General features: G+C 43.2%; 1 non-coding gene across 1 annotated transcript; it reads right to left on the bottom strand.

Annotated features, from left to right (window-relative positions):
- Window positions 1–23,110: 23,110 nt before the first annotated feature.
- Window positions 23,111–23,166, bottom strand: MIR101 (microRNA mir-101). Its single transcript, NR_129396.1, has one exon. It is a non-coding gene; the product is annotated as a microRNA mir-101 (primary transcript).
- Between the last annotated feature and the right edge of the window lie 3,239 nt (window positions 23,167–26,405).

Consider the following 26,405-nt stretch of genomic DNA (forward strand, 5'->3'; position numbering starts at 1 on the left):
GGCACGTGTATGTGCATGCCCAAAATCCAGAGAGGAGAATAGAAAAGAAGGGCTTGTGGGGTGGCCATCCTCCTAAGGCTTCTCTCTCTCTGGTGAACACATGTGCTCTATATAAAACTTTAAAAAAACAATTAAGATAGGGCTGGATGGTGGCATGGTGGTTAAGGTGCTAGAATCCCACACTGGTGACCATAGTTCAGGTCCTGGACCTTGCTTTCTCACTCTCTCTCTCTCTCTCTCTCCCTCTCTCCCTCTCTCTCTGTCTCTGGTGAGCATATGTGCTCTATAGCAAACTAAAAATAAATAATAAATAAGTAAAATTTAATTTAAAAGAACTGGCAGCTGGTTAGGTGGTTAGAGGCTGGACTCTCACATGGTCGACCATGGTTTCAGTCCCGGACCCAGGAGCTTGCTTTCTCATTTTCTTTCTCTTTCTCTGCCTCTCTCTTTCTCTCTCTGGTCAAATTAAAATAAATAATAATAAATAAACTTGAATAAAATAATTCTTTAAAATTTTTTAATTTAAAAAAGAAAAGGGCCTTGCAGACTAAAATGAAGGTGTCGGCAGAGCTGCGTTCCTCCTGGAGGCTCTGCGGAGGGTCTGCCCCTGTCTCTCCCACTTGCAGAGGCTCTGCCTTTTGTGGCTTACAGCTGCTCCCCTCCAACCTCATCTTCTGTCATCGTGTCTGCTTCTCTGATTCTGGCCCTTCTGCTTCCCTCCTGTAAGAGCACTGTGATTACATCCACCCACTGAGTGATCACATTCACCTCCCCAGCTTAAGGTCAGATGATCGGTGACCCCAAGTCCATCCTCACTCATCATCCCCTCTTGCCACACAACATAACGAATTCTCAGGTTCCAGAGAACACAAGGCTGATCTCTTTGGGGTGCACTACTCTGTCTGCAGTGGTGTCCCTAAGTGTCCCTCGCACTTGCACGTATGCCCAGCTCCTCGCTGTCTTCCACATCCTGCTCACCTATCTCCAGACAAACTCTGGTTCTTCTGTGTTCAGTCAACAGACACTTACAGAACGCCTGTCATGGACAAGGGTTACCTAGAAAAGCGAGGTGGACCCTGCCCTGAACCAGCACACATTTTAGTGGAGCTGATACGAAAATCACGAAACATGGGCCCGCAGGTGGCGTGGTGGCTGGGCACTGGAAGCACTGCAATTTAGTCCTGGACCTGCAGACCTGAAAGACACACCAGGCGAATGTGCGTGCATGCCCGAAGCCCCAAGAGCAGAACAGGAGAGAGGGGACTGGGCTGTGGCCATCACTCCTAGGGGATGACTTTTCACTTTCCCTCTCTCTGTCTCTCTCTGTGTCTCTGGCAAGTGCATGCGCCCTATAGCAAAAATCTAAACAAGAAAGAAAGAGAGAGAGAGAGAAAGAGAGAGAGAGAGAGAAGGAAGGAAATGAAACAGAAGAAAATAAGGCAATTGCTGGGCTAAAGTAAAAACGTAGCAAGCTCAGGACATGAAGGACACTGAGGACATGGGGTCAGGGGAAGGCAGGGATACACAGAGATGAATGTATTACTGTTCCTACTCCTATCACAGAGCCACAAAATCAAGACAGGCAATATCATTGCAGAAATAGAGGATCTGTGATCTGGTCACCGGCATCCATGAAGTGCCAATGCCAGACTGATGCCAGGTAGGGCTAGACTGCTCAGACTGAAATGTTAAGGCACACCCAGACCTCCTGAGTCCTGCTGTAGTGGAGTCGGGGTCAGTCCCAGTCAGCAGGAGCTGCTCCTGACCAAGGCGAGGCCAAGCCCTGCCAAATAGAAAAGCTGTTTGCTTTGCGTGTGTTGTGTGTGTAGGGGGAGTGGGGGCGGGGGGTGGGGGGGGTGGTTAACCCCAGCAGGTGATTTCATTTCCTCAATCTGAAACTTCACCTAAAACAGTTTTATTTTCAAAGTTGCAAAGGAGAAAAATTGTTAGATTAAATACAGGAAGATGTAGCTATTCTTTGCCTCTGGAAAGTGGAGTCTGAGGAAGCAGCCAGCAACTTGTAAGCTTGTCATGATTCCTATTTGTTTTAGATACTGTGTCACAGCCTAGGACCTTTGTCCTACCTGCCAGCTACTTTGTAACCCTTATCACAATAAACCCAGCAGTTATCATCTGAGTCTGTTTCTGGCCACAGACAGTTCAGGGGAACTTTGGGGTCCTTGTTTCCAGCTCTGTACTGAACTCTACTGTCTCCTTTTAGAAGCACAAGCAAATACATACACAGCCTGCTCCTCTATCTACCAGCTCCACATCTGCAGATTCAACCAACTGGAGCTGGAACGTATTCGGGGTAAAAATAATTTTTAAAATAAATGCAAATTTTAAAATGGTATAAAACCAATAGTATAACAATCATTTACAAAACGTTTACATAGTGTTTGGTATTATACATAATCCGGAGATGTTTAAAGCATATGGAAGTACATAGGCTATTTGCAAATAACTATACCATTTAATATAAGAGACTTAAGCATCCACAGATTTTAGTATCCACAAGCAATCCTGGAACCAATCGTCCATGGGTATACTGAGGGACCACTGAATGTAAACTTTTCATCTTCCTATTCAGCCTCCCTAATTATGAAAAGCCAGGCTGTTATTTAAACACACACACACACACACACACACACCAGAAATTTCCTTTCACAATGGCACATAACCAAAAAGGTATTTAGAGGAGACTAAATTCATGTTAAATTGGGTATTTTGTCAAATAACTAGAATTTCACATAGGATTTTCCCTGGCCACTGAATTTTGCTCCTTAAAATCCCCTTGTGGAACAGCTGTCTTTAATAGGGGTCCAGTAAGTCCTAAGCAACTCAAATCCAGAGTCCCCCTTCTGAGAACGCTGACTGAATGTGGACTTCTACCTCGTACTGTGTTGACTACAACAGCTCTGTCCTTGATCTCTGGAAGACTAACTGGGTCACTTGCACTGTACTTTCAGTCTCACACTTGCTGAGTGACCATTGGCCCCCACCCGACAGCTCTATGACTTGGGTGTCACCCCTCAAGCCAGCCTCTGTCTCTGGTTGGTTCTGACTGATGGTCAGAGTTTACAAATTCTCTGAGTACTTCTGCAAGAGAACCACAAGAGGGGACCTTCGTGCTGGAAAAAGCAACTGACCCAACCACGCCCTTTCCTCTGGATGATATCAATGACAAGTGGTCTCAGGAAATGGATCATTGAATCGAACTTTTTTTTTTCTTTAAATTGTGCACAAGACCTACTGTCTATGCTAACCCCGGAAATACTGGGATTTAGAGTTACTCTGTGGCTAAAGAACACACTGTCTGGCCGCTTTGCAGTAAGCTTCATTAGGAAAGGAATAACTATGACACCTGTTTTCATGGTGAGGAGAGAGAGTTTCAGAGATACCTTTTTAAATATATGGTGAAAACGTGTGTGTTTAGGATGAGCCAGTTTGTTGGCAACATCCGAAGCGTCATGATCGAGCCAGTCACATGGTGCCTTCTCCTCCCCAGGCCTCATTAGGGTGTTGACCGTGGCGCCGTCATGTCGTGGAGCTTCCTCACAGCCTGTGCGTTGGCTCAGACGTCCGCAATGAACACAAGAGTGTTGTGGTCTTCAATCTTCTCCGTGGCAGACTTGGTGGTCGGGAACTTGATGGAAGTGTAGAGCTCAGCTTACTTCTCTGGGGGTGTTCCTCCCAGGATATCTGCGCTGCCTATGGAACCACAGTGGGGCCACAGGGAGGGGGGTGATGTGCAGATCTGTGTGAGTGTGTGAGTGTGTGTGTGTGTGTGTGTGTGTGTGTGTGGCCATGGGTGCCTTTCAGCAGTGCCTTCTTGGCCTTCAATGCCTTTGCTTTGGCTTCAGCTTTGGGAGGGATAGGAGGTTCCCTTTTTGCTTTCAGCACTCTTGGTGAAAAGGGCCAGAGATATTAAGTAATCATTAAGGTCTCCAGGCTAGAAAGTGGTTACAGCTGCCCTGGCTATAAACTTCAGTTAATTTTTGAAAAATAGAAATTTCAAACAAACAAACAAACAAACAAACAAAAACAAACTAAAATTGAATAAAATTTTTTTTAAAGAATCATTTTTAAAATCTTTATTTACTTTAATTTGTCCACAGAGGGACAGAGTGAGAGAGAGAAAGTGAGAGAGAAAGGCAAAGTGAAAAAAAAAGCAAGATGCCAGGTCTGGAACTCAAACTATGGTCAGCTATGGGGGAGCCCAACGTCCTTAACCACCATGCCACCTGCTGGCCCTTTGAATAAATAAAAATTTTAGTGTATTGACTTTACATAATAAACAAAACAAAAACCTATATTATCACTTGGATAAATTTACAGGGAAGTATGCCCCCCCCCAAAAAAAAAGCCAATTCCAAAATATTACATACTGTATGATTCTATTTATATGATATTTTTGAAATTTCAAAGTTATAGAAAAACTGGATAGATTGGTGGTTGCTAGGGGAAGTCCTAGGAAAGAAAGGAAATAGATTCTCAATAGACTTGCAAGGTGCTTTTTGTCTGAAAGAGCACCAGTCACCCAACATCTGGTAACAAGTTCCCCAGCTTTCACCCCTGAAAGCCTCATGACATTGCTAGTTAAAATAAAAGTGGCTGGGACAAGAAAATGGCATAAGGTTACGTCGCTGGACTCCCATGTAGCTGACCATGGTTTGAGTCTCAGACCAAGCAGCTTAAAACTCACGACAGGCATGTGCATGTGTGCCCAAAATCCCAAGAGGAGAATGGAGGAGAAGGGATTGCAGTATAGCCATCCCCTCCTGGGCGGGGTGTGGGTGGGTGGGAGGGTGGGAGATTTCTTGCTTTCGATCTGTCTGTCTCTCCAGCAAGTACACACACTCTATACCGAAAATCTCATAAATATTTATTTATTTATTTATGAGAGAGTGGGAGGTGGGGTAAGTGCAGGGGCACAACAGGCTTTGACTCTGAGTTGGGTGGTGTGGAGACAGCTACTTCTGCTCATTGGCCAAGGGCAAGAGAGCTTTAGGTAAGACGTTCTTCATTGAACCTACCCACAGGAAAGTCTTGGCTACCCTTGAGTAAGTCAAGTTGTAAGTTTTTCGCATAGGTTAGTGTGACATTAGGATTAATACATAGGTACTAGCCTGTGGAAAGGAACATGGATGGCGATTCGGTGTTGCAGTGTCAACTGGATTTTCAAGCGAAAGTGAAGACTGATGGCAATCTGCCAGTCACTGCACCTTTGTTATGGAAAGTCAGATGGCTTGGGAAGAGGAGCCCGTAGAAAGAGCAGTTCCAGGTTGGTCTCAGGTTTGGTTTTGTTTCATTGTGAGTTAGTAACTGTTCACGGCCAATAAGCCAATGGCAAGGGAAGAGATGTCTTGAGTAATTTAGGAGACAGCACGAGAGAGGACTGAGGGAAAAGAGTCCAAGTGCAGGATTCGCTGCCAGTGGGCTGTGTCCAGGCTCTGACCCTCGGAGACCACCAGGGTCTGATCAAATCTCGTCTCTCCATGTTTCAGAGTCTCTCTGTAACACAGGAAAATGAGCTGGCCCAGCCTCCTTACCAGACTATTGGGAGGACAAATGAAACTATGTGAGCAAAAGGCCTTTGTGAGCCCTTGCGTTCTATTCAATACAAAGATCAGTAGAGACTGGGTGAATTCCTGCCAGTGGTCCCTAAATGAAGACTGTTGGACATATGACTTGGAAAGTAAGTTAATTCTGTCTGAAGGCTGGTGTGACCGTCACCATCATTAAGTGATCAGGTCCTCGCTGCAGCTGCTGGCCTTCCCATGCGTTCATCGTGGGGAACACGCAACAAGGAGAGAGGCATGATGGCCACATCGGAGCTGAGCTCTAACAACTTCAGCAGACTTCTTATTTGCTTCCATGCTTGATCCCAGGCCCAAAGCTAAACGTAGAGGCAGCCTAATAAGCGATGCTCATCTAACTTGGTGGGGGCATTCCTCTCTTCTATTTAGGCAATGTGTAAGTCACTAAGGTTGGCAGTGGTGAAAGGAGAAGGGAAACTATTACAGTGGGTGACAGTCTAGCTAGAGACTTGCTGGGAGAAGTGGCCTTGTGGTGCAAAGCCTGTCAGGTAGCTGAGAGAGTACTGGAAAGTACTCCTGCAGGTAACCGTGGGAGGACCCTAGCTTTAGCTTCTTGGAGCCATGTTTTCTTCACTTATGCCTTTTTCTAAGGCCTGCCATGGGGACCTCACGAGATAAAATAGAAAACGAGCAGCCGGCAGAGAGGAGAAAGGCAATAGCATGGATCCTTTCCTTTCTCTATTCCTTCTCCTGAGGATCAGATGCAGGTGTCTATCACTCCAGGACCAGCAAGCAGATGGCATAGCGGTTACATGGCTGGACTCCCATGTGGTGGCGACAGTTCGAGTACTGAACTCAGTGGCTTAAACATCATGCTGGGTGTGTGTGTGTGCATGCCCAAGATCCCAAGAGGAGAATGGAGGAGAAGGGATTGCGGCGTGGTCATCTCCCCTCCTCCTGGGGAAGTAATTTCTCACTTTCCCTCTATGTCTTTCTCTCTCTCTCTCCAGTGAGTGCACACACCTAAAGCAAAACTTTTTTTTTTTTTTTTTAGTAGATATCTATCACTCTTTCTAAAATATCTCCCATTGGGGCCAGCAGGTGGCATGGAGGTTAAGGCAGCTGGATCTCACATAGCTGACTCTGGGGTTCGAGTCCTGGACCTGGTGGCTTGAAAATGATGTCAGACTCGTGTGCAAGAATGCCCAAAATCTCAAGAGGAAAATGGAAGAGAAGGGATTGGATGTGGCCATTGCTCCCTGGGGAGATGATTTCTCACTTTCTCCCTCTCTCTCTGTGTCCCTGTCTCTTCCCGGCGAGTATACACACCCGATAGTGAAAACTAAAATAAAAACTCCCTTTGCATGCTTTTTGAAAATAGTAATGAAAATAGGAGCTTCCAATAGTTAAGCTTACTTGCTTCATAGGTCCTGGAAATGCATCTAAATCTTTGGAATTTAGCATCAGATATATATTCAGATCCAAGCGGCACCAACTAAAAGCTACATGATCTCAAATATTTTAGGCTCGCGTACTCTGTCTTCCAAAGTAATGAAATAGAGTTAAGTACATGCATATGGCTGTTTAAAAAGCTAAGAGAGTAGTGTATAGTGGAGCATCTAGGACAGTGTTCTTCACACAGTCAGAACTCCGTAAATGATCATTCTTATTGTCCTGGGTGTGGCAGAGAGAGTGCACTGAACGGAGGATAGCGTGTCCAGGGACGTTGCTTTCATTCTCTTCCTCACTGACAATCATTAGTTCCATCTGGGCAGTACTTTCTTTCCACTGGAGTTCAAGAATAGTTCACACTAAAAGGCTTGGAGAATGCGAATAAGCCCACGGGGTGGTGTGACTGCCCAGAGAGATGCCACACGGGGATGCCTGAGGGACTGGGACAAGAGAAAACAAAGTTGAGTATAAATGAACCGATATTTGAAAAGCCAATATGGAAAGGATGATTTCATTAATGCCATCGTTTTCTGAAGAGAACTCCAAGTCTTGGGTAAAAGTTACATGGGGATACATTTCAGCCCAATCAATACAGTTTTCCAACGGCACGGCCATTCAGTGACAATGCAGCTGTCCTCTGTGGAACAGGCTGTCTACTTGAAGGAGGCTTTAAGTCTTGTCCAAATAACTCCTGGGTCTCTTATAACTTAAATTCTGTTTCAAGAGAGGTCTAGGAACAACATGGGCCTCCAACAGAAGCAGCTGTGTTAGCGAGCCATCGTGAACTCCACTAAATTATCAGTCGGGAGGCAGCCTAGCAGGGTAGAACAGAATGGTGTCTCACGCTGACTATCCTTACTGTTACAGACAGGGGGCTCGGGGCTCGTCTATCACTGTAGGTGAAAGGACAGACCTACGTATTCAGTAAATGCGTAGTTTACCTACTCTTGAGAGGGCTCCTGAATGCCAAACCTGCTGCTTTGTTTGTTTTAAAATTTTCATGCCAAAAATACATGGGGAAAGGATACTATTAGTACCACAAAGATGTTTTTTAATTCTTAATTTGTCAGAGGGTGCACACACTGGCCAGAGAAAGACAGAGAGCAAGGAAAGTGAGAAAGCACTCCCAGGGGGCATAGCCATGCAGCACTCCCTTCTCCTCCCTCCCTCCCTCTCTCCCTCTCTCCCTCCCTCCCTCTCTCCCTCCTCCCTCCTTGTGGGATTTTGGGCATGAAGCACACATGCCTGGCATGTTTCTCAAGCTGCTGGGTCTGGAATTCAAACCACACAGTTGGCCATATGGGATTAAGCCCCCTTAACCACCAGGTCATGGGTTGGTTCACCAGTAACATTTAAAAGCTGATTTTAAAGTAAAAAATAACTTCTTCCACATTCAAGCACATTATTTAATCACACAAATCTCAGTTTTCTTATTTGAAAATGGAAATGATATTTACCTGTGAGTGGTATTTTCCTATAAGGACTGTTCATTAATTCAAGAAATATCTGAATACTCATTACCTACTAGGACTGGTTCTACCTTCTGGGGACTTACACCACTGGCTTAAGAAAGTCATACTTTCCTCACAGAAGTAACCATAAACACCAAATGCAAACTGAAGTATGCTGGTGTGAACATACTATGTGAAACCTGCATTAAGGAAATAAAGCAGGGGCCAGCAGGTAGTGTAATGGTCAAGGTGCTGGACTCCCATGTGCTGACGGCAGTTCAAGTCCCAGAACTGGAGGCTTGAAACTCACACCAGGTGTGTATGCATGAATGTCCAAAATCCTAAGAGAAGAATGGAAGAGAAGGGATTGTGACATGGCCATCCCCCCCAGGGGGTAATTTCTCACTTTCAGTCTCTCTGGCAAGCACACACACATACCCTATAACAAAAATCTATTTTAAAAAAAGGAAACAAAGAAAAGAAAGCAGAAAAGGGGCTTCAAGGAGGCAAAGGTGAAGGGCGTTTTCTATGAAAGGATTAAGTGAGATGATATAGGTAAAAATTAGCGCAGGGACAGGTTCAGTAGAAAGTCTTCAATTGATGTTACCTATTTCCACGGGGACTTCTGAACTTGCAGGACCTAGAGTTAAAGGCATCATTTCACTCCTCAATTATTAAATAGGTGATGTGTATTCAAAATCAAAAACCAAAAGGAAGTAGATCCAGATAATGTCCGAAGGTAGAAGAAAGGAATCAATTAAAATGTCATGACTGGGATTACGGCATTGCGTCATTTGTGAAAGGATGCTAAGAATCTGTAGGAAATTCAGAAATGCAGAAACCTGGGCTTCACTTGAGTGGTATCAGATAAATGACCTAGTTTTTCTAAGCCTTAATTTCCCCACACTTGACCAGGGCTGTTTCCATGCTTAGCAATAACCTATGTAAAAATACCAGACACAGCAGGTACAGCTAGCTTTCATTATTACCATCATCCGAATTCACTCATCGGAATTTTGCAGATTTGCAGTGTACTCTGGATGAAAAAAATAAGGCTGTATTTCTCAGGAGGGTACATTCCACAATCATGTGTTACTAGGAGTTGGACCGAGGTCACTTGTTATGAGAACAAACCACGAAAACATAAGGAAGCATTCAACTGATTAAATGGTCAGCCCAGTTCTCAGCCTTGCTAACACTCTGGCTTAAGTCTTTGGAATTCCAGAAGATGCAAACAGACACATTGATTTGCTCCAAACAGTTCTCTGTATGCATTGGAGAATTTCACCAAATGGCAGTCCAAGAGGATTTATGAGGTGTGCTTCCTCCACAGAGCCTGCAAGTCAAGGAGCTACACAGTCTACCTTTAATCAGCCTGATTTTCCCAGGGACTTTTGCGGTATCGTCCCTCTTCTTCTTAACGCTCTGAAGAGAACCTGAGAAATGAGAATTTAACTTAATTCTCTGTAGATTTTTTTCTCAGGGGGTCAGCTTCACAAGAAAGGAGCTCTTTTTGCTTCCTTGGAGGAGAAAAGGAAAAATCACATCCCCATCATCCCCACTTCTGTAAGCTGAAAAGTTCAGGATAGCAGGGCCAGCAGGTGGCATGGTGGTTAAAGTGCTGGACTCCTACATGGTCAGCTTCAGTTCAAGTTCCAGACCTGGCAGCTTACTTTCTTACTTTGCCTGTTTCTCTCTCTCTGTCTCAAGTACACATGCCCTATAGCAAATTTTAAAAAGAGTAATAAATAAAATGAAAAAGTCTTTTCAAAAAAATTATGTATTCATTCACTTATTTATTTATTTTTTAATTTGACCAGAGAGAGACATAGAGAGGGAAAGTGAGAAAGCAAGCTATCAGGTCCAGGACTTGAACCGTGGTCGACCATATGGGGGATTGTGACATGGCCATCCCCCCCAGGGGGTAATTTCTCACTTTCTGTCTCTCTGGCAAGCACACACACATACCCTATAACAAAAATCTATTTTAAAAAAAGGAAACAAAGAAAAGAAAGCAGAAAAGGGGCTTCAAGGAGGCAAAGGTGAAGGGCGTTTTCTATGAAAGGATTAAGTGAGATGATATAGGTAAAAATTAGCGCAGGGACAGGTTCAGTAGAAAGTCTTCAATTGATGTTACCTATTTCCACGGGGACTTCTGAACTTGCAGGACCTAGAGTTAAAGGCATCATTTCACTCCTCAATTATTAAATAGGTGATGTGTATTCAAAATCAAAAACCAAAAGGAAGTAGATCCAGATAATGTCCGAAGGTAGAAGAAAGGAATCAATTAAAATGTCATGACTGGGATTACGGCATTGCGTCATTTGTGAAAGGATGCTAAGAATCTGTAGGAAATTCAGAAATGCAGAAACCTGGGCTTCACTTGAGTGGTATCAGATAAATGACCTAGTTTTTCTAAACCTTAATTTCCCCACACTTGACCAGGGCTGTTTCCATGCTTAGCAATAACCTATGTAAAAATACCAGACACAGCAGGTACAGCTAGCTTTCATTATTACCATCATCCGAATTCACTCATCGGAATTTTGCAGATTTGCAGTGTACTCTGGATGAAAAAAATAAGGCTGTATTTCTCAGGAGGGTACATTCCACAATCATGTGTTACTAGGAGTTGGACCGAGGTCACTTGTTATGAGAACAAACCACGAAAACATAAGGAAGCATTCAACTGATTAAATGGTCAGCCCAGTTCTCAGCCTTGCTAACACTCTGGCTTAAGTCTTTGGAATTCCAGAAGATGCAAACAGACACATTGATTTGCTCCAAACAGTTCTCTGTATGCATTGGAGAATTTCACCAAATGGCAGTCCAAGAGGATTTATGAGGTGTGCTTCCTCCACAGAGCCTGCAAGTCAAGGAGCTACACAGTCTACCTTTAATCAGCCTGATTTTCCCAGGGACTTTTGCGGTATCGTCCCTCTTCTTCTTAACGCTCTGAAGAGAACCTGAGAAATGAGAATTTAACTTAATTCTCTGTAGATTTTTTTCTCAGGGGGTCAGCTTCACAAGAAAGGAGCTCTTTTTGCTTCCTTGGAGGAGAAAAGGAAAAATCACATCCCCATCATCCCCACTTCTGTAAGCTGAAAAGTTCAGGATAGCAGGGCCAGCAGGTGGCATGGTGGTTAAAGTGCTGGACTCCTACATGGTCAGCTTCAGTTCAAGTTCCAGACCTGGCAGCTTACTTTCTTACTTTGCCTGTTTCTCTCTCTCTGTCTCAAGTACACATGCCCTATAGCAAATTTTAAAAAGAGTAATAAATAAAATGAAAAAGTCTTTTCAAAAAAATTATGTATTCATTCACTTATTTATTTATTTTTTAATTTGACCAGAGAGAGACATAGAGAGGGAAAGTGAGAAAGCAAGCTATCAGGTCCAGGACTTGAACCGTGGTCGACCATGTGGGAGTGTCCAGCACCTTAACCACCACACCACCTGCTGGTCCCCTCAAATGAATAATTCTTAAAAAAAAGTTAATGACAACTTTGGGGTATTTATTGGCATTGATGCCTTGTCCATTAGCCCTCCTCAAGACAAGGGGAGCTATTTCTAGAACTGGAAGTCCTCTATCTACAACCAACAGCTCAGTAAGCCTTTTTTTTCTGCTGCCAATGGGGGTTAGGGGATTGTGTCCAACTATCTGTCTCTTCTAGGGGTAGCTGTGACCACCTGGCACTTCAAAGGAGTAAGAAGGCCTCAAGTGACAGGGTATTGGCTTCGCGAGGTCTAAGTCAGTGCTTCCAAGCCATCCGTGGTGGAGGGCCAGTTCGTTCTTGTTTCCCATCCGTCGTGGACCGAGATTTTTATAAAATAGAATACAAATCTCTGCTAGAATAGTTTTAAAAGACATAAAATACAAGCCAATGTTTTTACCAGTACAGTCAATAACATAAAATTACACTGTCAAATTGCTATCAAAGTGTTTAAATGTTTACTCACAAATTCTGTACTCCCTCTAGATTGGCATGTACTGAAGCACTGATCTACTAGGTTGTTGGGAAAGTCAGGATGTATTTTTCTGTTTTTCTATGCAAAAATGTGTCATGACTTTCCCGACAACCCAATAAGCCGCTGTTCGACTGTGAACATTTATTTGAACCAAGCAAAACACAAAACCAACTTACCCACTTCCCCCACTATGTAAGATAACGATGATATAGTTAGCACAGTGGTTGGCACATAGGCATCACTCAGTAAACATCAGCTCTTACTATAGGTCTTCTCTCTGGCCTGGTGAGAAAAGGAAAAGCTAACCAGGAGATGGAGTCCCAGCTCCCTAGCTCCTACTCCATTAGCCCTCCTCAAGACAAGGGGAGCTATTTCTAGAACTGGAAGTCCTCTATCTACAACCAACAGCTCAGTAAGCCTTTTTTTTCTGCTGCCAATGGGGGTTAGGGGATTGTGTCCAACTATCTGTCTCTTCTAGGGGTAGCTGTGACCACCTGGCACTTCAAAGGAGTAAGAAGGCCTCAAGTGACAGGGTATTGGCTTCGCGAGGGCTAAGTCAGTGCTTCCAAGCCATCCGTGGTGGAGGGCCAGTTCGTTCTTGTTTCCCATCCGTCGTGGACCGAGATTTTTATAAAATAGAATACAAATCTCTGCTAGAATAGTTTTAAAAGACATAAAATACAAGCCAATGTTTTTACCAGTACAGTCAATAACATAAAATTACACTGTCAAATTGCTATCAAAGTGTTTAAATGTTTACTCACAAATTCTGTACTCCCTCTAGATTGGCATGTACTGAAGCACTGATCTACTAGGTTGTTGGGAAAGTCAGGATGTATTTTTCTGTTTTTCTATGCAAAAATGTGTCATGACTTTCCCGACAACCCAATAAGCCGCTGTTCGACTGTGAACATTTATTTGAACCAAGCAAAACACAAAACCAACTTACCCACTTCCCCCACTATGTAAGATAACGATGATATAGTTAGCACAGTGGTTGGCACATAGGCATCACTCAGTAAACATCAGCTCTTACTATAGGTCTTCTCTCTGGCCTGGTGAGAAAAGGAAAAGCTAACCAGGAGATGGAGTCCCAGCTCCCTAGCTCCTACTCTGCTCCTGCTGACCTTAGACAAATGTCTTCACCTCTCTGGGCTTTAGTTCTAAAATTTAGTGTAGAATAAGATGATCTAGAATCTAGAGTCTAGATCGACAACTTATGAACATAACTAAAATCCAGAATAAAGAAGGTATCTATGTCCCAGTACACACACGTATAAAACACACTAGCAGAGACGTGCAATGGTTCATGAAGTTACTCTCCTTACCACAGGTGGCGCACTCTCATACTTCCTATCCTTTTTTTTTTTTAAGCTGTCATCATTTTAGTCGTTGGGAATGACCATTTTGGAGGCCTGAACATTTGTTCATTTCGGCTTCTTTGTTTTAATTTGCGATCAGGTGCATTTTCTTGCCGGAGGGAGAGAGAGGGAGAATGAGAAAGTACTCTCCAGAGGGAGTGGCCAGGCCAGAATCCCTTCTTCTCCATTTTCCTCTTGGGATTTTGGGCATGCACACACACATACCTGGCATGTTTTTTAAGCCACCAGGCCTGGTGCAGTCAGTCATGTGAGATCCAGGCATCTTAACCTCCACGTCATCCCTGCTGACTCTTTATTCTGTTTTAAAAGTACGGGTCAAAACACAACACAACAACATTAATTTCAAACTCATAGTTTGAAAAACCCTGGACCAAATGATTTCTAAGATTCCCATTCTTTTTTTTTTTTAATAGTTTTTTTTTTTTAATTATTTTATTTATTATTTTTTCACATGAGTTTTTTGCCAGAGGAAGAGAGACAGAGAGAAAGGAGTGGGAGAAAGCAAGCCACCAAGTGCGGGACTCAAACCGTGGTCAGCCATGTGGGAATTCCAGCACCTTAACCACCATATCACCCGCTGGGCCCAAGATTCCCATTCTTGATAGTATGCTGATAGGACTAATATCTGACAGGTTCCTGTCTGTCACTTAGAACTTAATTTCTGGGCATGACTGACATCCCCTAGTCAGGTGCATCTAAAAGTTTTAATTTTTCTTTTATTTTTCTTTTTTTAAAAATAATTATTTAAAAGTTTTATTTATTATTTAAATATGTGTATTAAATATTTATGTAAATTTATTTTATTATTATTTTATTTTGACCAGAAAGAGAGAGGGACAGTGAGAAAGCAAGCTGCCAGGTCCAGGACTCAAACCACAGTTGGCCATGTGGAGTCCAGCTTCTTAACCACTACCCCTAATTTTTATTCTAGAGCCAAATAGGTCTACATTGTTTTATTCTTAGCGAAGGTATTGCTCACAAAGAATGGTCCAAGATGGGGATCTCTTGCACTCATAGCGCAAGATGATAGCTAGAGGTACTGGCAGATAAATTCCCACCCACCTTCCTCTAAGTTTCCTCAGGCAAATGTGCCAAGACAGAATGGATGGGGAAATTTCCCATTGGGTTTTGCTGACTCATTAAACTGCCTATTGTTCTCTGGAGGAAGAGAAGCCAGGAGTGGGAGCTGACAGGCCATTTGTAATGTTTTGATTTAATTGCAAATGGAAATTCCTGTTAGGAGGAGCACATGAGAGGACTTCGGAGGGGAAGAAATACTGATGCACAACGTTCTATCTGAAGGAATATTTTGTACTCCTTTTAATGAGTCATTATAACTGCTCTGAATTTCAATCTAATGAAGAATAAAACACAAAATTATTTTATCCTCAGTTACTTGTTCTACTCCTGTCTAACTCCCCTCCCCCTCTAAACAGTAAGAATATCTCAAACTAATGAATGTAAATAAATAAATTTAAATTTAAAAAAAAGAATATCTCAAATTGACCTCTTACCAATTTGACTTATACAAGTTTTATTTTGATGAAGACTTTAATCTCAACCCAGTAAAAAGCTCTGCCCCTCTCTCCAGCTTAGACAAGGCTTAGAGCAGAAGATGGAGGTGGAGCACTCTTTCATTCCACCCCTTGCCTGGTCTCTCAGCTCATTTTCATGCTTGTTTCTTTCCATGACTCTCCACAGTGAATCTGAGCTGGTTCTGATGAAACGATGCCTTTCCAAAAAGCTCAGCATGAAAAAAAGAAAATCTCAGCATGAACATGCTGACTCACCTCCTCAGGAAGTTCAAACGAGGCTGGTCCCCATGTGAACCACCCCACCTGGGTGGCAGTGTTTTCTGACTGGCCGGAGGCCACTCCTTTGGGATACCATCCATAGCCTGGCTCACTCCTGGGGCCACAGCTATTAGCTCTTTGTTAAGATCACTGTGGGTCTACAGGTCTACACGTGGGTTGGAGGAGGGGTAGGGCTGGGGAGTTCTTTCCTGTGGGCACTAGCAAGGGAGCGCCCATGGATTCAGCTGAGACTATGGGATACGGCAATCTCGTCTCCTTGTCCCCCAATGCAGCATCTCTCTCCCCTTCTTCCCCCCCCCTCCTCTGAGCTTCCCAGGCCCTGGGCACAGTGATCACAATGCTCCCCTTCTCTAAAAGTTCTCCCCAGCAGACATCCCCACCCTCCAGCCATCTTTTATATGGGTTTGAGGGGTGGGGGTGATCTGAGAGCCACTTCTGCTCAAATGACACTTCTTGAAAAAGCTCTGCAGGAAAATGCTGATCACAAATTTGTAGTTCTCTGACCATAGAAAGTGGAGATTTGAAACACCTTGCTTTCAGCTGCGGGGGTCTTCTCACCCTTTCTTGGAAAACAGGAAAGATGCCACTCACATCTCAGACCACACAGACTTTCTACTGAGAGCCTCAGGCCAGGCTCTGCGCCAGGCACTGCCATCACTGCAACGCATGGGGCCAGGGTCCCGCCTCATGGAGCTCACAGCCCAGCCTGGGAAAGGCACAGCCCTAAGTAATCCAGTGCTAAGTGCTCCGGAGAAAAAGTGGAGCACCACGATACTGATACAACGGGGTGCCAGAAAAGGGTCACTGAGGAATTCATATTTAGGCAGAAACTGAGGCTAAGGGATAGGAAGTCATGTGGGGGGACCAGCAGCTGGTGTAATGGCTATGTTGCCGGACTCCCATGTAGTTGACTATGGTTCGAGCCCCGGGCCTGGTGGCTTATACTCACACCAGGTACGCATGTGTGAGTGCCCAAGATCCCGAGAGGAGAATGGAGGAGAAGGGATTGTGGTGTGGCCATCCCCCCTGGGCGGGTGATTTCTCACTTTCTGTCTCTCTCTGTCTATCTGGCGAGCGCACGCACCCTATAGCAAGGACCTCTTTAAAAAAAAAAAAAAAAAAAAGGTCATGCGGATGGTAAGGGAGTCCCAGGCAGAAAGAAACACGCCTGATGGGGAGAGGGGCTTGATTTTCTGGACCAAGGACAGGCTAGTCACCTGGGCACAAGGGATGGGACCTGAGACACAGGCGAGAACCAGAACATCCAGGGCCTCAGGGAGCATCATTAGAGTAGAAGATGCCATCAGACTTTCTAAACAAACGGGTGCCATGGTCACATTTTCTTCTTCTTTTTTTAAGGTTTTTGCTTGCCAGGAAGATAGAGAGAGACAGAGAGACAGAAAGTGAGAAATCACCCCCTAGGGTAGATGGCCATGCCATGACCCCTTTTCCTCCATTCTCCTGGGATTTTGGACACGCACGCACATATGCCTAGCATGATTTTCAACGTACCAGGTCCAGGACTCCAACAGCAGCCATGTGCGAGCCCAGTGCCTTATCCACTGCACCACCTATTGGTTCCAAATTTTCATTTTAAAAAGGTAATTCTTGGGACCAGCGGTTAGCGTAATGGCTATGTCGCTGGACTCCCACGCAGTCGACCATGGTTCGCATCCCGGACCCGGTGGCTTAAACTCACGCCGGGCGCATGTGTGTGCGTGCCCAAGATCCCGAGAGGAAAATGGAGAAGGAATTGCAGTGTGGCCATCCCCCCTGGGGAGTGATTTCTCGCTTTCTCTCTCTCTCTCTCTCTCTGTCTGGTGAGCACCCTATAGCAAAAACTTCTAAAAAAAATAAAAGAATAAAAAGGTAATTCTAGCTAAGCTATGAAGAAGGGATCAGAAAAGGTGAGAATGGATGAGTCTGGAGGCAGTGTGCATGGTGGTTACATTTTAAAGCAATTTTATACATTCTGAGTTTAATTATTTTTCTACTAATCAACACTCAAAAGCAAAGTTCTACTTTTAATTTTTTACTTTTTTTCTTGGACTCACACCCCTGCTCTACCACTTATTAGCTGTGTGGTTTGGGGCCTGTGAGCCTCCTCAGATTCTTCAATTAAAATGTGGAAAACTCTTCTACTGAGGATTTGAATGAAGATAAAATGGTGCTCAACAAATATTGACTGATCTCAAGCAAATAATCCCTCAATTAAAGCAAATAAAAGGAAAAAAGAAAAGCCTCTTCTAGCTATGTGATCCAATGGCTTAAACAAAATTTTATACATTCATAAATTATCCAAGAGATTGGTCAAAATGCATTTATTAAAGAGTGGCAAATTTTATGGAATGATTTCAGAGGCCAACAGGGTTAAGGCATTGAATTCCTACATGGTTGACCACAGTTCGAGTCCTGAACATGGTGGCTTAAAACATGGTGGGGTGCATGTGTGCGTGTCCAAAATCCCTAGAAGAGAATGGAGAAGAGACCGCAGAATGGGTCATTCCATCAGGGGTGATTTCTCACTTTTTCTCTCTTTCTCGCAAGCACACCCTATGGCAAAAACCTAAAAATAATAATGATAATAATAATAATAAAAGGTTTGAGGTCTGGTAGGCGTGCTGAAATTTTTTGTTTTCTTTAAACAGAAAGCAGCAAGTGATGATAAGCAAATGAGGGGCCAGCAGGTGGCACAGAGATTAAGGCTGGTGGAAGCACATGGCTGACTGTACAGCGGGAGTCCTGGACCCAGTGGCTTGAAAAACACTCTGGGCACGTGTGAGTGCCCAAATCCCTAGAATAGAAGGAATTGCAGCATGACCTTTGGGGTGATTTCTCATTTTCCCCTCTCTCTCCCTGGTGTGTACATGCTCTATAGCAAAAACAAAACAAAACACATAGAAAGGAAGAGTCCTTCTGTCTAGAAATATACTATACACAAGAGACTTCTTCTTTTTGAGAAGTTTTTGCTATAGGGCACATGCGCTCACCAGAAAGAGACAGACAGAAAGTGAGAATCACCCCCCAGGGGGGTGGCCATGCTGCAATCCCTTCATTTTCCTCTTGGGATCTTGGGCACGCACGTACACTTACCCAGCATGAGTTTAAGCTACAGGTTCTGAGACTCAACCGCAGTTGACTACATGGGAGTCCAGCGACATAGGCATTATGCAACTGCTGATCCCGAACAATAGACTTTTTGTAATAAAAAATCCATGATGCCCTCCCCACAAGGGTGTCTATATTCCCAATGATACAGCTTTCCAGAAATTCAGTCCTTATCAAATTAACTTTGAGAATTTCCGCCTTCCCAGGGGATCTAAACCTCTACACCTAACAGAGGGCAGCACACATGGACCCGCTCCTCAGTGCAATGCCCACAGCGGATGCGGCTAGCTGACCACCAGGAGACCTGACAAAGCGGCCATAGCACTCCTTCCTGCACAGCCTGGATGCGGCCTCTGAAGTCTTCTCTGCTAAGTGCTGTAGACAGCTACCCTCAATTGACCCCATGATATTCCCAGTCCAAAGGGACTCATTTTCAAAGTGAAAAAAAAATCAAGCAATGAGAGTCTAAATGATCTTCCTGGAATTTTCGTTTGTAAAGACAGTTTTCTACTTCTTTCCACATAGCATTATATATCTCCCCATAATCTCATAGAAAATAAAAGTACAGTAACAGTCTAGACGCATAAAGCATGATACAATCAGCTTGCTTGATGCCATTTCGATGATGTGAATTCCACTTTATCATATTTTATGATCTCCCTTTAAGGTATTGCCATTTCCAGGTTCTATGATTTTCTTCCTTTATTTTTAAATTAAACATAAAACAAGTAGGAAGACTTGTCATGATAGCAAGCTAGGGAATGTCCCTTTAAAGAAGCTGATCAACCTCAGCTGCAAAAGGTGCCACATCATCTGATTTCTTGTCCCGGCTTCTTTCACATTTGTTTTTAGTACCCTCATTTGGAGTTATGTCCGAAACTCTGGAAATGTATTTAAGAGTCTACAGATTACTTTAGCTGCATAAAAACATCATTATGTTTTAATTTTTAATTTGCTCTAGGATACATGCACTTGCTTTGGGGAGGTGGGGCGAGGAGGAAGGGGAATGATCACACACCTCAATTCCTTCTCCTCCATTCTCCTCTTGGGATTCTGGGTGTGCATGTGCATGTGCCTGGTGTGTTTGCCAAGCTATCAGGTCTGGGACTGGAACCACAGTCAGGCATATAAGATAACCACTATGTCACCTGGTGGCCAAATCTACCACTTTCGGATGTGCATTTCTGTGGCATAAAAGTATGGTCATATTGTACAACCTTCATTATCCATCTCCTCAATTTTAACTCACCTAAATAAAGCTCTGATTCATTAAACACTAACCCCATCTCCCCCTCCCTTCAGCCCCTGGCAACCACCATTCTACTTTGCAACTTTGGCTACTCCAGGAACCCCATAGGAATGGAATCATACAGTACTTGTCCTTTTGTATCTGGCTTATTTCACGTCGCACAGTACAACAGCTGCAAGTGTCATCCTGTTACAGACTTCCCTTCCTCTTTAGAGCTGGATTATAATCTACCACATATACATACAACTTTGTTTGTCCACTCATTTCCCAATGGACACTTGGGATACTTTTACCTGAGAATACCTTCTTTTACTTATTTTGGGTGGAACTTCTGAATATGGTACCTCTATATTTACTTCCTCTCCATTCTCACATACCTAAACTGAAGAATGCAATGAATACGGCCACGCGTGTGTGTATATTCTAACCAAGGCAGTGGGAAAACACCGCTCGGATTCCTCCTGCACCACCTCTCACTGAACCTACATATGAACCACTTCAAAGAAGCCAAAGACCTCCAGACCTAGGCTCTTCTGGACCTCCTCCACACTCAGCCTCAGCTTCCCCATTTGCAGGAAACGGGACCCTACAAGGCTCCATCCATAGATCACAGACATGATTCCAAACTAGACCCAACACTCAGCTCTGCAACACCCCACTGGACTGTATGTATGTGGTTTCTGGGGTCAAGGTCAGGTAAGTATAAAACCTGATGCATTTTTGTAGAACTAGTAACGGGCACAACAGGAAGATGAGGAAAGGTGGTGAAATCCTCACTGAGGCCAATGATTACACAACACTTTTCTCCTCGAAGCATTTTTTCCACCTGCTAAAACACTAAAAATTAGGAGTGTTTCAAATTACTTGCAGATTCACCAATCCCAGAACTTTCCCTTCTTAGGGTTTCTTCCAGGATTTGTCAGAAATCCCTTTTCTGTTTACGAGAGGAAATTCCAAAGACTTTCAGGAGTGGTGGTAATAATACATAACTGGGCAGAGTCATGTCTCTGTAATTAATCAAAATCACAGCCCAGTACATAGTTTAGAGAATCTGAATGCATGAGGACAAGTCAAAATGGGCTAGTGTGTGCAGAGAACAGGCTGGGGCCAAGACCATTCTCCAAGGGTCACTACTAGGAATGGTTTCTGTTTGGGTGGAGAAGAGGGAAGAGAGGTTGAAGAAAACTGAACCAGCAGAGAAACACAGTGGCCAGAAATGCCTAAGAACTAGTACAAAGCAGGATGGAATCGAAGCTCTCTGGACAAAGACTCCTTTTATCAATAGTTCCCACTCCTCATACTGTCCCAGTGGAGGACTTAATACAATTGGACCATGTCTGAGACCTGACTAGGGTGTTGGCTAGTGGCTAAAGCTCACTGTATGGCAGAAAGCAACACATGCATTTACTCCTGCCTGGCCCCTCTTGTCTCCGTCGTAGGAAAGTTCAAATACAGCCAAACCTCAGCAGCTTCTGCTCTCTCCCTAGCACACGGGTCACCACTTTGGGATCTTACATAATCAGCTATCCACAGGGTGGTTTCCCAGATAGAGGAGAGTTTTGGAGGAGGTAAGAGGTTTCAAGGCTCAAATACACACTGTATGGAATTACCTCAGTCTTGCAGCGGACCAAGATCTAACACATGAAAAAGTCATGTACTTCGATTTTCATTTGTCCACATGTACAGTGTCAGCAGGAACCTGGATGTCAGAGGGGGTGTGGAATTACCTGGGTCTTGCAGTGGATCATGATCTAACACGTGACAGTCACGCACTTCGATTCTTGTTTGCTGCTGTTCCATGTGTACAGTGTCCTTAGGAGTCTGGATGAAAGTGGGATGATTGGCAAAGGGGATGTGGGTTTTCCTTTTTTGGGGAGAGGTTTTTGCTATAGGGCGTGTGCGCTCACCAGACAGACAGAGACAGAGAGACAGAAAGCGAGAAATCACCCCCCCAGGGGGGATGGCCACGCCGCAATCCCTTCTCCTCCATTCTCCTCTCAGGATCTTGGGCATGCACGCACACGCGCCCGGCGTGAGTTTAAGCCCCCGGGTCTGGGACGTGAACTGCGGTGGACTACGCGGGAGTCCAGGGACATAGCCATTACGCAACTGCTGGTCCCGGGATGTGGGTTTTCTGATAACCCCCGCTTCCACTCCCAGCAGGGCTCTCCAGAGTAGAATGGAGGCTGAAGGTATTTAGAGCTATAAATCCCCAAAATCGATTTGTGCTGGCTATCATTGCAAAGTGGTCCTTATTTACTTGATACAAATAAAGTAATTCACATTTTACTTTCATGTCAAGGTAACAGCAGCAGGGGAGAGGGGAAGTGAATGGTGTGGAGGTTAAGGCATCTGAATCCCACACCACCAACTGAGCTGGTTTTCTGGACCCAGTGGCTTGAAAATCGTGTGTGCGTGCCTGCATGCCCAAAGATCCTGAGAGGAGAATGGATAAGGGATTGCGGCGTGGCCATACTCCCAGGAGTGATTTCTCACTCTCTGTCTTCTCTCTCCATTGAGTGCACGCACCTAACTAACTTAATATATATATATATATATTAGCCAAAAAAAAGGTAGCAGCAGCAGCAATAACATGGACATTCAATAAATACATTTTGAATTACACTATATTCTAAATAACCCAAAAGAAACATGGCGTGTTCCTCTCTGCTCCTTTTGTAAAAAGATATAATTTTATTCATGAAGTAATAGAAATACTGTCCCATATGTAAGGTTTTCTTTTCTCCCCATGTTGAACTTAATTATTATGAACATCTTACAGTGTAGCAACAAGTGCTACATTACTTTTCACACTTATAAAATGACATATATTTCTCTGAAGACCATCTAGAAATACTAATTCCCACTTAGTACTCATCTAGTCTCAGTCTCCTAAAGGTTCTGAAGATTTCAATACATGTTCACTCAGCACGATCGCTGTCGTGCAAACAACCACCCCGTGTTTTATTTCCATATTATAAAAGAAGCCCGAGAGAGATGGAATGGCATTCCCTGTGCCCTGGGAGAAGTACAACACAGGAGCATGGTAACAGAGTTCTGGCCACCTGATTCCTAGTCTTCTTTGGCCTTCTCTTTCTTCCTGGGACGACGGGGCTCCTCTGCTGGAGGGCAAGATGGCTGCCATCCTTCAGTTATCACAGTACTGTACCTTTAGAATGGACAGCATCAGCACTGTGATAACTGAGCCAGGGCAGCCTGCCAGTCTCTGTGGCGGTCAGCGGCATCCTTTCCAAGAGGCTGCATTCCTCCCTTGAAGGCTCCCCGTGAGACGAAGGACTAAAAGACCCCCTCTGGTTGGAGACATGAAGAGGTAGAAGAAAAGGAAGGATTAGAACCCAACCAGTGGTGAGGCTGAAATATGAAAAGGCCCAGTTGCATTACATAACCATGAAAGACGAACACACGATTTATACATATTAATGAGGATGAACCACCGCGTGATTAGGCTTTCGCTCTGATAATACAGCATACATACAGTGAACTGTTCCGGCTGCATTTTACAACATCTCTCTTGCATGCATGGATTCTCTGACCGTGTCTTCCTGATGTCAATCATTTGTGCAATAAATATTTACTGAGGGACTACTATGTTCCAAGACCTTTTCTATGTGTTCAGAAAATGAAGATAAATAAGACAGTCCCTGTCTTCAAAGTGTTTATGATCAGAGGAGGCAGTCTATCAGTAACACTTCACCTCTGCATCACATTAGTGATTTTCTATGTGTTTCTTCGTGTGGTTTTCACAAGAACCCTACAGAGTTGGCAATGAATTATTCATTAATTCATCAAAAAAGGATTCCAGAAATAGGTATCAATACAGTATCCCAGTTTTACAGATAGGAGGAAAACACCAAAACATCTAAGAGAGGTTAGACAATTTACTTGAGAGCATTACGTAAGTTATAGGCAAATGGAAATTAAAATCCGTATCAAATTATTTGAACAGCATGTGTTTTTTTTTTCCCCCTCTGCCCCATCCTGGCTGTCCAACTTTATCCACTGGATATTCAATTCACAAAATTTGCACAAACAAAAGGAAACATTAATATTTTGCTTAGATTTTAATTTTTCTTAGTAACTCAGAAACTAGTGGGGTTCTACACTTTGAAAATAAATGCACGACATTATAAAGAAATGATTTTCCCTGCTTTTACTCTGAGTGCTAAGAATTACTCAAATTGATGACATTAATGTTAAGTATTTAGCACACCTGTGGGATATTTTTCACTGTGAGTGTACATCAATTCTACAGCAATGGTGGTAAGAGCTGTTGACAACCTTTGGGACTCCTCTTTAAAAAATCAACATATATTCATCACTTGCTTTGAAATTTTCAGTACCTCTAAGATGTACCCTGAAGCCATTTAAGAGATGATACTTAATTTTGATAAAAGCTACAAGAAGATTCTGAAATTGGAATTCAGGTGTCAGAATACCAACTTATTAAAATCATGATTCACTTGGGTTTTTTCCATGTTAGTTATAAGGTTTCAAGTTATTTCAATATGAGTGAAACTTGACAGATACTTAAAAATAATTATGTTTTCAATTAGGCATTTGCTCAATTTCAAATACTCGTTATATGCAGATTAGATACTGGCACTGTGCTCCAAATAATTCAGACAGATGAGTCATTTCTTTATAACAGCAGAAGTGAGAAAAAAGGAGAGTACAGTGAATCTAACTCAACTATTAACTTTACGTACTATGAAAATGACCTTATCTTCAAAAAAATAATATACAAGGAAATCATTCACCTACACACAAATTAAAGCATTCTCCAAAGCATAAAAATAGCTGAAAGTTAAGGAGGTTGTCTACCATCTAGGGCCAGGTCTCTGAGTGATGCAATACACAGCTGAAACACGAGAGGGCAACGAAGATTAGATTAAAACAAAACAAAACAAAACAAAACAGCTGGATCCCATAACCTAAGGTTCCTGGAAATAGCTGCACGTTTTCACAAATTATAAACATCTGTTATATGAACAGATACTGTGATTATTTTAGACTAAAATTTTAGATAGCTGGTTCACAAAAGGGATAACAAGATTACCACCTAAGACATCCAGACCACAAACTTCTGTAGGCTTTCAGAAGATGAATACTTACACTGCACTACTAGAGGTAGAGAAGAGTGGTAACAAATAATCCTGATACACTGAGCAGTTACCAGACTGTTCTTCACCAGCACTGAGTATCAGTGCAACTGAGTAGCTAAATATGACGCATACAAAAGTAAAGGTCTGCACTGCACTGCAAAGACAAAATAAATTCTAAGAACCATCACCAAAACTCATACCACTCATATTTTTAGTATGTTTCCTTTTTTATTTTTCTCATTTATTTCTACAGCAGGCTAAAGAAATAATTGGACTGAGCGATATACCCTATAGGGACCATTTTTCCCTTCATTCATGTTCTGAGCACATTTTTTTTTTTTTTTAAATCCAATGGTCTACTCCACAGTTATTTTTTTGTTACTTTCTGATTTTGCTCTAGATGGCATTTCCCCACTGGATTTTAGATATTTATTTATTTCTGTACACACATTAAGGGAGGGTAAAAAAGCCAAGCATGCATAATAATAAAAACGTAGGGCAGCCCCATAGCGCAGTGGTTAAGGGAGTCCACATGGCTGACTACAGTGTGGATCCCTGCCCTGTCTGCTTGTAAAACACAGCAGGTGTATGTGCATGCATGCTCAAACCCATGCAGGATACAGAAACAGACGGGAAGGAACTGTGGCATGAACATACTCCATTGAGTGGTGCTCTCTCTCTCTTTCTTCCTCAAGTGCACGTGCTGTCTGGCAATTAAAAATAAAGTCACTTATCATAATTCTGTAATCAGCTACTTAATATTCTCTCAATTAATTCTAAATTAGTTTCATGAAAAAGAAATATGTTTTCAGAATGACATTTTACGAATAATAATAAATACTTCAAAAATGAAAGTGCACAGTGCACTTGGGAGCCAGATCTCACATGGTGAATGCTGGTCTGAGTCCCGGCCCTGGCAACTTGAGAAACATGGCGGGTGCGTGTGCACATGTGCCCCAAACCCTGAGGGGATGAAATAGTGGAGGAAAAGAAATTGTGGTATGAGAACCCCTTCACTGGGGGATACTTTCTCTCTTTCTGTTTTTCTCTCTAGTGAGTGCATGAGCCCTCTGGCAATTAAAAAAAAGTTTTGCTTTTTTATTTGATATAAATTACTGTTTATAAATGAGCATTTTTGATAAACTAAATCTATTAGAAACATTTATTTTCAATATATTTTTATTACAAAAATTTAATTGTTTTAATTTTTTTGGAGAGGTTTTTGCTATAGGATGTGTGCACTCACCAGAAAGACAGAGGGAGACAGAGAGACAAAAGGCAAGAAATCACCCTTCAGGGGAGATGGCCACGCTGCAATCA

Source organism: Tupaia chinensis, unplaced genomic scaffold (genome assembly GCF_000334495.1).
Source record: "Tupaia chinensis unplaced genomic scaffold, TupChi_1.0 Scaffold000215_1, whole genome shotgun sequence".
NCBI lineage: Eukaryota > Metazoa > Chordata > Mammalia > Scandentia > Tupaiidae > Tupaia > Tupaia belangeri.